Genomic DNA, 14,107 nt, shown 5'->3' with positions numbered 1-14,107 from the left:
AGTGGTTTCTTTTCAGCTTCAATTTCCTCGTCAACTTCCTCTTCAGATTCTTCCTTTTCAGTTTGTTCAACCTGTTCCAAAAATGTCCCACTCCTCAACATAATGGCATTTGCTTGCTCACGTGGGTTAGTCACCGTGTTTCTTGGCAGAGACCCTGCAGTCTATCATTAAGTTTCTCGGCCAATTGGCCCATCTGTACCTCAAGATTCCGAATGGACACCCCTTGATTTTTGAAATTCGTCCTCGTCTCATTCATGAATCCCGTGGTTTCCTGCATAAATTTCCCAAACATATCCTCTGACTTCGACACTCTTTGATCTCCCGGTTGATTAGTCACCCCTGGTTGGTTATTTGGAACTGTTCTCTGGTTCCATTGAGTATTTTGCTGGTTCTGATTTCCCCAAGCCAGATTTGGATGATTTCTCCATCCCGAGTTGTATGTGTTGGAGAACGGGTTGTTTGGTTGTCTTTGATTTCCTGCCAAGTAATTTACTTGCTCCGTTGATGAATATGACAAAGCAAATGTGTTCCCAACTTGACACTCGCTGCTCACATGGTTCCCTGCACAAAAATCACAGTTAGTTGAGGTGCTTGTACAGAGTTTACCTGCATAGTTCCCAACTGTTTTTGAAGTGCTGTGAGTTGGGCTGAGATGGCTATAAAGGCATCAACTTCATGAAGACCCGAAGATTTCCTTGATGTTGCTCTCTCATTCGATCTTTGATAATTATTGCTTGCCAAAACCTCAAGCAACTCATAAGCCTCCTCTGGTGTCTTATTCTGCAAGGCCCCTCCTAAAACTGCATCCACCATGGTTTGCACATTACCCATCAACCCATTGTAGAACATTTGGACTTGAAGCCAAACTGGCAACCCATGGTGTGGACACTTCCTCATTAACTCCTTGTATCTCTCCCAAGCCTTATACAATTACTCTGATTCCTCTTGTAGAAATGATGTGATATCATTTCTCAATTTTGCTGACTTAGCTGGAGGAAAGAAGTTGGTAAGGAATTTCTGTGCTAGCTCATTCCAAGTTGTTATTGTTCCCAGTGGTAATGCCATTAACCACCCTTTAGCTTTATCTCCCAACGAGAATGGGAACAATCTCAGCCTAATAGCATCATCCGACACTCCATTTGACTTGAAGGTGTCACGAATTTCTAAGAAATTTGCAATATGCTGATTCGGGTCTTCCTTCAAATCTCCATTAAATCTAACCGACTGCTGGATCATATGAATGATTGCTGGCTTGATTTCGAAGTTGTTTGCTTGCACTGTAGGTCTAGTAATACTCGACCCACTACCATTCACTGTGGGAATTAAAAATTCCCTCAGTGTCCTGTTTTCTGGTTTAGCCATTTCAACAACTATTTCTTCTGTTTCCATAACTAAACCCTCTCTTTCTCTTCTCTCTCTGTTACGTCGTCTAATGGTTCTTTCAAGCTCAAGATCAACAGGAACCACTGGTTGACGTCTCGTTTTTCGCATAAACTGCACGAACAAAAGTGAAGGAAAGTGAGATCACAAACCAATTGAAAAATAAAAAAAATAAACAAAAATTAAAAACTCCAATCTAGCTAACTATAGAAAGACTAAATGTTAACTTAAAACAATCCCCGGCAACGGCGCCAAAAACTTGATGCGTGTTTCCTACAACATGCAATATGTAGCAAGTATACTAATCGCACAAGTAATATAATGATGAGTAAAGTATCGTTCCCATGAGGATTGTTAGCTAAGCACTAAGTCTACTAATGTTATCAAGTTGAAGCAAACGACTTCTTTGGATTGATGGGAGCTAATTGCAATTAAACTTAACAATAAATTTTAAACTAAAATTTAACTAAGAGTGCAATATTAAAACACGGATAATCAATTCAAGTAAAATAGGTAGGGTTTTGACTTCATTTGGATTTTATGGGTTAAACCTAAAAATTACACTACAATCACATTCATACGCAATGGTTGTAAATCGAACTCACTAAGATGTTAACATACCCTCTCGGGCTATGTTTTCCTATTCATCCTTATTAACCTTCCGCACCCAACAATTTGAAGATTAACAACTCCGAACTCATTAAGCAAAAGAATCCTAAAATGATTTCATTAATTCTTGAATCTATCTCTAGCATCCAATATTATAATGGTGATTACCCAAGAAGCATAACATGACTCATTTCTCAATCTCATCATGTTCATCACAATATCCATTAAAACTCAGAGTAAACACACAACCAAAGCATTCTCATATGAAAGTAAAACAATCAAACACTTAACCCATTAAAATCCAAACTACAATCAAAACCCTAACCCAAAAATGGTTAGTTCATAGCTAAATTAACAATACAAAAACGAAAAACAGAAATAATCAAGTTCAACATAATGAAACTGAGATAAAAGATAAGAAATCTCCCCAAAAGATGAATCCCTTAGTTAGAATCGAATCTTCACCCTTGTTACAATCCAAAATCGCATCAAAAACTCCTCCTAAGAAATTGTAAAAGCTGTTTTACCTAAAAACGAAGACCCTTGGACAAAAGGCTTAGTTTTCCTTTTATACCTTGCCCAAAAACACGCACAAAATGAAACTGTGCGTTTAACAAAACTGCAAATAATGATCGTCACTGCGGCAAAGAAAGAAACAGATTTGGAGCGTCTGGCGTACTTCGCCGCGGCGAAGGACAAATCTTCGCCACGGCAAAGCTATTTGACGAGTTCTGAAATTACAGAACTGCCACTCTGCTTGCTTCTTCGATTCCTTCTTCGATTTTTGATGCTCTCCCTTTGGAACAAGCCTCATCGTGCTTTATCCTGCTTCATAACTCTCCTAACTTCTGAGATCCGCTAACTTTTGAGTCAAAAACTTCCAATTTTGTCCTTATTTGCATAAATTGTCCATTTTAACCTGAAACACAGAATGTAAAGAATTAAACAACAATTCAGGTCAAAATGCACGACAAAGTACTTGAAATCCGAATAAAAAGACAAAAGAAAACTGTATAATCCACGGATTATCAACAACTTGGTGCAACACATGGGTGCTTGCTATAGGCAAGCTCCCTAGACTGACCCACCAGAGGATTCGATATGGATGGTAACCCCAGTGTATATGGAACAAATCCTCTAACGAATGGTGGTGCATGTGATCTTTAGACTTGAGATCACCGGAGCGCCTTGTGCACCAATTGGTGTAGTTTGACACTAGCTCAATGCAGTTCTATTCAAAGCTGTCAATACAGTAGTGATTGGATGCATCAAGGAGTGTATCAAGACTATGGTGGATCGACAGAGGATTCATCACTCCCGGGTACGGGGGAAGTTATCTCACAGCGCAATTCAGTAAATGTCAATGACACTAAAACTGTGGCTATAGTGGGATTGAGTTGTTGCTCTATCTAGATTATTATTCAGGTCATTGGTCCAGTAACTGAATGCATACATATCGAGAGTAACTGAGGTTGACACTATTTTTGTGCCTCGGTCTCATTGAGATAACGGATGATGAAAGGATTGAATTGTACGGTAACCATATCGTTGACAGATAGCTGCTTTACTGAATCCGAATCTATCGGGTGGCCATGATGCCTTGCTAGGGGCCAATCTTGGTCTGTGTGTAGTGAGATGATTAATTTGTGTTAATCGCGATACTATACACTACCGATATGATAAGGAGCCTACGGGTCACACACATAGAAGAGAATTTAAGAACCAGTTTATAAGAAGGGCGTTTTCATCTTTTTTGGCAAAAAGGTATTTTGGTAATCTCACTGTGCAATAAATTTGCTGAGATCGTAGCCTTTATTTAATTTGATATTAAAATTAAATAAGTGAGATTACGTTTAAATATGTGTTCGTATATATTTAAATAAATTATCACTATTGTTAAATGTTAATATATTATATATATATTAATTAAATTAAATTGAGATAATGATAATTAAAATTAAAATAACTAAATGGGGCTGTTTGGATACAAGGGGTGCTTGGGTTGGAGCCCAAGGCTATTCCATGATGGAATAGGGCAAAGTGTGCACTATATAAGTGCAACACTTTGTGAATTAAAAAAAGGAATTCATTCAATCAATGAAATAAAAATTCTAGCCCCTTTCTCTTCTCTCCCACGCTAGATTGCCTTTTTGCTTGAATCAAATCTCTTTTAATTTCTTCTTGGTTCTTAAAGCTAAAGAGCATCTAGCAAATCCCTCTTTAGTTCCTTGGGGTAATCTTCGTGTGAACTTCATTGGTTTGATCCTACTCTTGGGTCAGTAGCGAAATCCGTTCAGAGACAAGTTGGAAGAGCCTCCAAATGTGCATATGATTTCTTAAACTCTAAACTGATTTTTCTGCAGATTCTAATATAATGTATAAACTGTAAATTTGTGCCCTGATCTTGGTTCTAAGGAACGATCTATGATGTAAATAATTTTTGTTTTCCGCTGCCATGTATGATTGTTTCCTAACAAAATATTCTTTCTCAATTCAATGTCCTGAGGAACATACACTCTATCTCTAAATTTCAGGATTCCATTCACCCATTTGAATTCTGATTCTCTGCCATCTTTCAACTACTACTCAATTCCTTTACTAAACCCATCATCCACTTGTTTTTCTCTAATTTCCTCCAACAACTTAGACCGAACTTCAATTGTGGACAATTTCCCAATCTCCAACTCTATCCCCTCCTTCATTATCTCTTGTTGTAGGTGCTTTTGAAAAGTTAGCTAAGCTAAGGAGACTTTCCTGTTGAGGGCATCTACAACTACATAAGCTTTCCCTGGCTGATACATAATATCATATTCATATTCCTTCACCAGCTCAAGCCATCTTCTCTGCCTCATATTCAATTCTTTCTAGGTGAAAAAGTATTTTAGACTTTTGTGATATGTGTAAATATTACATTTCACCCCAAAGAGATAATGTCTCCAAATCTTCAAAGCAAAAACTACAGCTGCTAATTCGAGGTCATGAGTGGGATACCTCTTTTCATAGTTTTTCAATTGATGAGAGTCGTATGCAATCACCCTGCCTTGCTGCATTAGTACTGCTCCTAAACCATTATGAGAAGCATCGGTATAGATATCATACTCTACGTCATACTCTGGAAGAGTTAAAATAGGAGCAGTAGTCAATCTTTTTTTCAATTCTTGGAAACTCTTCTCACAGGTTTCAGTCCATCTGAACGGGGCTTCTTTAATTGCTAGAGCTGTGAGCGGAGAAGCTAATTTAGCAAAGCCTTCCACAAATTTCCTGTAATACCCTGCTACACCAAGAAAACTTCTAACTTCTTTTACAGTTTTTGGTCTTAGCCATTCAATCACTGCTTCAATCTTACTAGGGTCCATTGAAATACCCTTTTGTGAAACAACATATCCCAAGAATGCTACTTGATCCAACCAAAACTCATATTTGGAGAACTTAGCATACAACTTTTTCTCCCTTAGTCTTTGTAGCAAAAATCTCAAATGCTTTTCATGATCTTCCTTTGTTTTGGAATAGACCAGGATATCATATATAAAAATTACCAGAAATTTATCTAGACAATCATGGAAAATCCTATTCATCAAATCTATGAACACCGCTGGTGCATTAGTTAATCCAAATAGCATCACTATAAATTCATAATGCCCATACCTTGTTCAAAATGCAGTCTTGAGAATATCCTTGTCAGCAACCCTCACTTGATGGTAGCCTGACCGAGGATCAATCTTGGAAAACACAGAAGCTCCCTTTGACTGATCAAACAAGTCATCAATTCTTGGAAATTGATACTTGTTTTTCACCGTCATCTTATTGAACACCTTGTAATCAATACACATTCCCATCGAACCATCTTTTTCTTGACAAATAAAATAGGGGCTCCCCATGGAGAATGACTGGGTCAAATGAAACCTTTATCCAACAACTCCTGAAGATGCTTCTTTAACTCTTGTAACTCTACTGGAGCCATTCTATACAGGGCTTTAGATATTGGTGTCGTACTAGGAGCTAACTCTATACAAAACTCCACTTCTTTTTCTGGAGGAAGTCCTGGCAAATTTTCTGGAAATACATCTTCAAATTCTCGTACTATGGGTACATCCCAAACACCAAAGTCTGGAAACTTTTCTTTATTCACCACATTAGCTATGTACCCTGTACAACCTTTCCTTATCATCTTCATTGCCTTCACTACACTTATCATCAGGCTGTGTAGATAACCTTCCCCAACGGTGAATTTGTCTCCAGCATCTAAATTAAACTTGGCCTTCTTCTTCTGACAGTCTATCAATACTCCATATTTTCTCAGGAAGTCCATTCCCAAAATCATATCAAAATCAGGCATATCAAAGACAATCAAATCAACATTCAACTCATGCCCATCAATCACTATAGTTTCCCCCATTAACAACTTATCAGCAACATAATTCTCCCCATTAGACATCTCAATTTTAACAGCATGTTCCACTTTACAAGGCTCTAAACCTATTCTTTTTATAATACCATATGAGATAAAAGAATGGGTAGCCCCAAAATCAATCAATACATATAAAGAAGTAGAGTGGAACTGTAATTGACCAGTAACTGCAGATGGACTGGCTTCAACTTATTTTTAAGCCACTAAGTAAACTCTGGCAGTCGAACCTCCAACAGTCTGAAGGGAAGTAGCCTGAGTAACTTTATAGTCCTTTGCCATATGTCCCGGTTGTTTACATTTGAAACACACACTGGTCCCTAATAGAAAATCCCCCTTATGCTACCTCCCACATTTTTTACAATAAGGAAGATTGTTCCTTCTCTGTTGTTGATGTGAAGTCCTCTTATTCTTGCCGCCCTTCTTTTGAAATCTTTGCTGAACCTTTCTTTTACCTTTGTCCTTTGGGGCCTGATTAGAATTCCCCACTTCAACTTTCTAAACTGCCATCTAGCTTGAACAAGAACTACCTATCACCAACTTGGGGTTCTCCATCTTCCTCTCCTTATTCACATAAATCTCTGCTCTCGATGCCCGTTCCAAGGCCTCACTGTAAGTTTGGTGAGGCTGACCACCCGCTATAACAATATGGGCAACTTTTGGGTGCAATCCATTAACAAATCTCTCTAACTGACACTGTTGAGTACTCACCATAGTAGGAGCAAAACGGGCTAGGGAGTTGAACATTGTAGCATACTCTTTAACAGTCATATTACCCTACTTCAATTTCGTGAACTCTTGAGTCCTTACTGACAACATGTCCACCAACCGGTATTCTGCTTCAAATAGCCTTTTGAATTCATTCCAAGAAAGGGCACTCGTCACATAGGTATGCTCCATTAGCTTCCACTATACTCAGGCATCTCATCTCACAAATAGGAAGCATAACGGACTTTTTCCTGGTCACTCATGGAAAACAAGGGCATTGCCTGTTCGACAGTCTCTAACCATTCCTCTGTCACCGTCGATCGTTTGAACACTGAACTCTGGAGGTTGGTGCTTTTGAGTAAGATTATAGATTGGTTCCACTTGACCAGAAGGTGTAGCACCAATCGGCATAACTGGTGCGGTTACTAGAGGTGGAACTGGTATTTGGAGCCGAGGCTAAACTACTGGAACTGAGGAATTAGCGTTCACTTTGTTACTTATACTTTTCGGGGTAACCCTCCTAAAGGCCTCACTAATGGCAGCCTAAATCATCATGTTGACTGTAGCCTTATCCAAAACAGAAGCATTTTGGGTAGAAGTAGCTGGTCCACTATTAGGGGGCGCATTGGAAGTTGGTGCTACTGGCTCACTAGTGCCTGCTTCATTGACATTCTCCTTGCCCATCCTATTAACCTTTCGTGAATGCCTCATAGCCATACCCTTTACTCACACAATTTTCAATCAACGTTAGTTAATTCAATTCACTAAGCAAGTAAAGAAAATACTTACAGCAATCGATTGAAGAGAGTATCTTGGGGACGCATGAGGAATGATACTTCCATTACTTACAAACACCATTTCCAATATCAATTAAATATAAAATTGTTAGAGTAGATGCCCTAGAGCCAATCAATTATTGTAGAATTGACTCTTTGTAATAATGTTCATTAATCAATAAAAGGAATTTTATTCTATATCGCGAAATCATTATTATTGCAATATGTATTGATATATGTCCTTAGAATGGTAGAACCATGACGAGGGTATCAAGTGTTTCAAATCTTGATAGTGAGAACCCTATGAGCACATATGGTGGCCATTCTAGAAACGTCTATAGCCCCAGTATTATTCTGAAGTAAGGGCATAGATAATACGGTAAGGCTATCATAGTGTTGAACGACCCTTTCGAAAGGCAGTGACTGATCTCACTTGTCNTGATATACATGCAACTTTGAGAAGACATTAATTATTGTGTGGTGTAAAGGTGTTAGTAAGTGTCAATTGCATCTAGTTTACGACTCTCTTGGGAATGGGTTTGATTGGTTGAAAAATTCGAATACTTAGAGAAGTTTTATGTGTGATTTTTATGGGCATTTAATTTTGAGATCTCAACGAACTCTATAACTCATTTGATAACCACTTGAGGAAAAATCCTAGAATCCGCATTGCTTAGGATATGATTTAGGCAATTTTCTTTGGAACAATTGAGTCTTTCAAGCCAACCTATAGTATTTTATCCTTAGTTAACCCTTTGAGCTTGTATATACACTTGAAAATCCTTGTTTCTTTGTTGTAAACCTACTATATCTTACCTTGATGATGAGCCTAAAATACTTTCCAACCTATCTTATTGTGAGAGACTAATTGGGTGTGACCTTTGAAGAAAAACTCATGAAAAGAAGTATGGTACAAGAAAAAAAAAAACTTTTAGACCACTACCTAAGTTATGCAATGAGATAGGTTGGGGGTTGTGAGAAAGAAAAAAGATAGTAGATGCAAGGTGAGGTTGATGGTTGTTTTTGTAAGTTACTATATTCCTATGGAAAAAAAAAAAAAAAATAGAAAGAACTAGCTTGGGAGAAGAAAATGGAAGGAGGTTTACATTAAATGAGGGTTTGTGCAATTGTTGGAAGGAAGAGTTCATTGAATGTGAAAAAGTAGTGGGTGAATGAAAATAGAGCAAAGAGGAGATTGTTCATAGTCATCATATTGTAAAATATTGAGTCTCTTACACTTGCAAAATCCCTTTTCGTTCTTTCATAACCCATTACCTTAGCCTAAACGTTACAACCATAATAAAGACCTAATGATCCAAAGTAGTGTTGGATTCTACATTAGTGGAGAGTGGTTTGAAAAGTGAGCCTATGGATTTTGATTGTATAATCTTATTGTTTCTTTTTATAAGAAAAAACTCTTGAGAGATCAAATTTCTTTGCCTATGAATGATATGCATAAAATCATCCGAGTTTTTAGATAAATGGCATGTGGTTGATTATATGAGAAGATCTATAACAAAAGTGTAATTGATATTTGCTCATTCTTTATATTTACATGATGTTAATTATTTGATTTGTTCATGTAGACACAATTTTGAGACAATTATATGTATTGATCCTAAAATTTTTGTTTGAGTCTTTAGTTTTAAGTCTAGGTTAGGTTTGGTTTGGATGTTTGTGGGTGTCATCATTGGAAACTCTCATAAGAGTACAACTCGTCCTACTAGGGCCACCTAGGGGTTTAAAGGTTTGTTGCAGACATTAAATGCAACAGTGTCAATCTAAATAAGTGATTTATGATAGTTTAGATGTAGGTTTTATTTTGTTCTTAATTTTCAAGCTAAAAGACTTATTTTTATCGCTTAGCTTGCTAGGGACTATGTAATGACTGCTTTATACTTGGATATTCATAGAAATATCAAATAGATTATCTTGATAATAGCAAAAGTAAATAGGCCCAAAAATTTCCTTTTTATACATATAAACATTATTTATACAAAACAGAGTATCATTTACAAAATGATATTAACACAGTGGACAGTGTAGCTATTACTCCTCGCTTGCCGACGCCCGTCCAACCGCATTCTCACCTAGAACCTACAACCACAAAGAAAATAACGGGGTGAGCACAAAACAATGCTCAGTAAGTAAATCCTCTACTCAAACTGTCCCTATAACTCTTTCTCTTAATTCTTTCCTTACTCTTTTTCTCATTTCATTTATTTTCTCTTTCACACATCTCTCTTTCTTAACTTCCGCTATATATCATGGCCTCATCTTACCGGAGGCACGGCCGGGTGGAGTTCACACAGCACCAACCCACTCTTCGTGATTTTCGGGTGGAGATCACAAAGCACCAACCCCTTACTGTTTCTACTATCGGGTGGAGATCACAAAGTACCAACCCGTTCTCATACCTATCGGGTGGAGATCACAAAGCACCAACCTGTTCTCATACCTATCGGGTGGAGATCACAAAGCACCAACCCGTTCTCATAGCTTTACTCATTCTCTCTACTCTTAGAGTAGCTCATTCACACAATTCTCTACTCTTTCTCAAACTAGTAATCATAGTGTAGCTTAATGCTTAGAGTAGGTTAGTCACAAAATTCTCTACTCTTTCTCACACTATTTCGCAAATGTACAATTAATGCATATGGATGGTTCATGTTCAAGAATGCACTGAGGAAATGCCAATATGCAATGTTGCAACAAATAAGGTTCACAACTCATGCTCATGCTTCTCTTAGGCATTTCATCAAACAACTAGTGTGCATACCTACACTCCACTTTATTTATAAGTCTATCCCTCTCTTGAACCATCCAAAATGGGAGAAAACTCCCTCACCAAGCAATAATTCCTGCTATAATATAACACTTCCAAAAATATTTCTCAATCTCCTCCAATTTCATCACAAACACACTCCTCAATTGAAGTGTATTTAACAACCACAATAATACATACTCATCTCAACCCAAGTTCTCACTAACACAACACAACATATATCATGCATAAATAAATCTCTACTCAAAGGATTCCACAAATATCAACTTGGATTGGGATTTACTTACCTTGAAAAGGAGAGATCACACTAGCACTTCCTTTCCTTTACAAGACTTGTTTCTTCTCTACCCTTTAAACAATAAAATCATGAGACCTCAATACACAAATACATGCACAACTTCACATCTAAAGCAAGGATCCTTACCTTAGGATGCCTTAGATTGATTCTCTAGCAAAAACCAACTAAAAACCCTCAAAAATCCTTGAAAGATTGAAGGAAGAATTGAGAGGGAATGGAGAATGAAAGAGGTGGTGGAGAAGAATGAATGAAAGGTTTATGAAGTTTATCCCCTTTTTAGCTCAAAATATATTCATTCATTCCCATCTTGCACTTGCTCTTTCTTAGAAATTCCATCCATATCCTTTGATTCCTTACAATCACACCCCCATACTAACATATTCTCCATTAAATTTCCTTACATTTTACTCCCCACTTTTCTTGCTAATTAAGGGTAGAATGGTCATTGTGCCCTAAAGGAAGAAAATATCTAAAACTCAATAAACTTTTTGGTCGTCCTGTCGCCGTGGCGAAACACTCTAGCAGCTACTCCGTGGGCTGCAGCACCTCTTCGCCGCGGCGAAGCTTCTTCTTCGCCCCGGTGAAGCCTGTAACTCCAAAATTCCTCAAGTCTTAAGCAATTCCAAGGCAATTACTCACCATACCCAATACATCCATTCAACCAAAGACCAACCAAACAATATTAACAATATATCATCTCAAATAAGAGCAAAACAGTAAGTATTCATACAACATACAACATAATCTACTACGTACCTCAAGTGGGGCGTTACAGACTAGCACTCTCAAATATTGGTGGCTAGCCTTTCAAACTGCTACCTATCTTACTAACATACTTCCCTCGTCAGTTCTATCCAATCTATCTTCTTTCTAGGTTTTATTAAAAAAGGTTCCCAATTATTCAGTTATTAAAGTCTTTGGATGTGCTATGTATCCTTTTCTTGGGCCTTATAATTCACTTTGTTGGTTATAGCTTGCATCACAGGGGTTACAAGTGTTTAACAAAGTCTTATGCTATATATTTGCCAGAGTGTGAAATTTGATCAGTCTGATTTTCCTTTTGAGTCACACTCTTTAGTTGCTACTTCTTCTGAATCTACCTCTAATGAACATAGCTCTTAGCAAACTTGGCATATTCCTCATCTTGTCTCATCTCCTAATCATGATAATTCTACATCAACTATGTCTCCTTTGTCTTCTAGTCTAACTGCATATGATCAATTGAATTCTTCTTTAACAAAGTCTTTACACTCTTCTACTATTTATCAGAATCCACATCTATTGACCAGTCTTATGCACCTATTCATCTTACTATAGAATTACCCTTTAACAATTATGTCTCTCAACCCTTAAACACACATCCTGTGATTACTATATCCAAAGCCAACATTAATAACTCCATCTTGGTACCCTCCAAACTAAACACAACCATCTCATTATTAGTACCTTTTCATCTTGACAAAAATGAACCAGTAAGTGTTAGTGAATCACTTTCTCATCCATCCTGGCAAGCTGTAATGAAAATTGAGTTTGATGCTCTTATCTGTAACAAAACTTAAGAGCTTGTGCCAACTAAAGCATATATGAATATAGTTGGTAGTAAATGAGTTTTCATACTTAAATATAATCCAGATGGCACCACTCAAAAGTTTAAAGCCATGCTAGTAGCTAAAGTATTTCAGTAGACCCCTGAAGTTGATTATCTTGAAACCTTTAGTCCAGTAATTAAGTCCTCCACTATTAGAGTTGTTTTGAGTTTGGCAGTCTTCTATGGTTGGGACATTCAGTAGGTGGATGTTAATAATGCATTCCTTAATGGGGAATTAGCTGAGATAGTTTATATGATGTAGCCTAAAGGCTTTATTAACTCTATAAAGCCTCATCATGTTTGTAAATTGATCAAGGCCTTATATGGCTTGAAACAGGCTCCAAGAGCTTAGTTTGAGAAGCTCAAGCATGTTCTATTAAGCTAGGGATTTGTCACTTTATAACAGATTCCAGCCTCTTTATTTATAGAAAACAACAACTGGTCTTGTATATAGTGGTATATGTTTATGATATCATCCTCACAAGAAGTGATGATAGTCTTATCAAAGATGTAGTTCATAAGCTCAACCACTAGTTTGCTCTCAAGACTCTTGTCTCTCTTCAATATTTTCTAGGCACAATTGGAGCCCTACAATACTTGACCCTTTCAAGGACTGATATCTCCTACTCAGTTAACAAGCTGAGTCAGTTCTTGAAATCACCAACTTAACTACATTGGCAAGCATGCAAAAGGCTTCTCAACTCAACTACATTATGGTGTTCAGTTTAGTAAGGCTCAAAGACTTAACTTAGAATGCTTGATTGATGTTGATTGGGTAAGTAGTATTCAGGGTAGGAGATTTACAAGTGGTTGTTGTTTGTTCTTAGGGCTAAACCTGGTGCAATGGAGTTCCAAAAAACAAAAAGTTGAGGCCCTTTCCTCCACTGAAGCAAAATATAAAGCATTAGCTCAAGGATCCACTGAAATAGCATGGTCCAAAGTTTATTCTCAGAAATTGGACTACATCTACCTGAAATTCCATTCATTTGGTGTGATAACCAAGGTGCTAGATCCCTTGCATCCAACTTTGTTTTTCATGCTATAACCAAACACATTGAGTTGGATGCTCACTATGTAAGAGAAAAAATTTCTCCTAACAAGCTTTAAGTTCAAAATGTCCCTAGTAAGCATCAAAAGGCTAATATTTTTACCAAAGCACTGTCAGCCTCTAAATTTGAAATTTTGAGAGACAACTTACAGTTAGAGCTTCTACTATTAATAATTTCAAATCAAATTCAAATGTGGATTAACTCTGGTTTAGTAGCTGCTGTTATTGATATCTAAGTGAAGTATTGTTTCTAGTAGCTGGTGTTACTAATGCTTAGTGAAAGTTTTGCTATGGTTAATAATTCAATTTGATGCAGTTTGATGCTACTTTCACTTTCTGTTCTTTGATGCAGTTTGGTGCTACTTTCACTTTTTGTTCTTGCCTAAGACAGTTTTGTTATTGTGAGTGATATTTTAAAGTGATGTTAGTGTGTTTAGTGAAAATGTTGCTGAAAGCTCAGTTTGATGTTGCTGGTACTATTCCATTATTACTTATAGCTCAGTTTGATAT

The 14,107-nt window shown here is 37.2% G+C and overlaps 1 non-coding gene across 1 annotated transcript; it reads left to right on the top strand.

Moving 5' to 3' along the window:
* The first annotated feature begins 871 nt into the window (after window positions 1-871).
* Window positions 872-978, top strand: LOC116110875. The gene has a single exon (XR_004124979.1). It is a non-coding gene; the product is annotated as a small nucleolar RNA R71 (small nucleolar RNA).
* The last annotated feature ends 13,129 nt before the right edge of the window (window positions 979-14,107 follow it).

This window comes from Pistacia vera, unplaced genomic scaffold (assembly GCF_008641045.1).
Source record: "Pistacia vera cultivar Batoury unplaced genomic scaffold, PisVer_v2 Contig617, whole genome shotgun sequence".
Lineage (NCBI taxonomy): Eukaryota > Viridiplantae > Streptophyta > Magnoliopsida > Sapindales > Anacardiaceae > Pistacia > Pistacia vera.
This window is presented reverse-complemented; position numbering and strand designations above follow the sequence as displayed.